Source organism: Silene latifolia, chromosome 9 (assembly GCF_048544455.1).
Source record: "Silene latifolia isolate original U9 population chromosome 9, ASM4854445v1, whole genome shotgun sequence".
NCBI classification, from domain to species: domain Eukaryota; kingdom Viridiplantae; phylum Streptophyta; class Magnoliopsida; order Caryophyllales; family Caryophyllaceae; genus Silene; species Silene latifolia.
The window spans coordinates 209347370-209348495 of NC_133534.1; the positions used below are offsets into that span (position 1 = coordinate 209347370).

The window sequence follows — 1126 nt, forward strand, 5'->3', positions numbered from 1 at the left end:
CGGACTTCTACAAATATCTTGCCTCCCTGTGGAGATCGACCTGACTTCCCTAGCTATATAGTTAGTCGAGTTAGTTTATTTTTGACAGGTATACGACAGACGTGTCAAATTTTGGCGCCGTTGCCGGGGAGGCAATTGCCCTATTTGTTTTTCGTTCCGTTTATTTTTCCGTCTCAGGGAATTTTTATTCCTTGAGGTAGTTCTTATTCATTTCCTTTCAGTGTTGTTTATGCCCAGGTCAGACAGGTGTGAATTAGTTTCAGCTGATTCAGAACCGGAGAGATTATTCAGGCATAGACTCCGTCTGATAAGGAAATCTCGAAAGGAAGACTTGTGTACTTTCGAGCCAGAGCTTGATCATTTTCTTTTCACGGAAGACAGTCCGATTTCTACAGTAAAGATGCCTAAACTTTCTAGTCATTCAGTGCCTAAAGCATCCTCTATTCCGAAGGGTTTCAATCTTCAGACTGAGGATGGGATCACATTTGATATCCGCCCTTCTTATATTAATCTGGTGGAGCGAAATATCTATAGAGGTGTGGTAGGTGAAGATCCTCGGAAGCATATGGAGACCTTGACCGATTACTGTTCTACTATCCCCGCCACTAAGGGGGTAACTCAAGACAAGATTAAGGAAGTTCTATTTCCTTTCTCTTTAGCTGATTCAGCCAGGGAGTGGCTGACTGACTTGGACCGCACAACTGTTGGGGTTACAGATTGGGAGTCTCTTGCTCTTGCATTTTACAAGAGATACTTCCCTCCACAACGCACCAATTTGTTGAGGGCCAAGATTACTAGTTTCAGACAGGCTCCCGATGAGAGTTTCTATGAAGCATGGACACGATTCAAGAAGTTGGTGAGGTCTATTCCTCACCATGGTTTTGACCCATGGTTCCTAGCCAATCAATTCTACAATGGGCTGTATGATGACTACAGAGCCATACTTGATGCGACATCTAGTGGAAGATTCCAGGAGAATACAGATGACGATAAGGGATGGTCTCTTATTGAAGAGATGGCGAATCATAGTGCTGAGTATGGAAACCCGAGGGATGGGATTAGGACAGTTCATGCAGTTGACAAGCAGGTTTTGGCTCAGCTGGAGTAATGTGACCATAATTAGCGC

General features: G+C 44.0%; 1 pseudogene; it reads right to left on the minus strand.

Moving 5' to 3' along the window:
- Positions 1 to 781: 781 nt before the first annotated feature.
- On the minus strand, positions 782 to 882 carry LOC141603806 (small nucleolar RNA R71; annotated as a pseudogene).
- Between the last annotated feature and the right edge of the window lie 244 nt (positions 883 to 1126).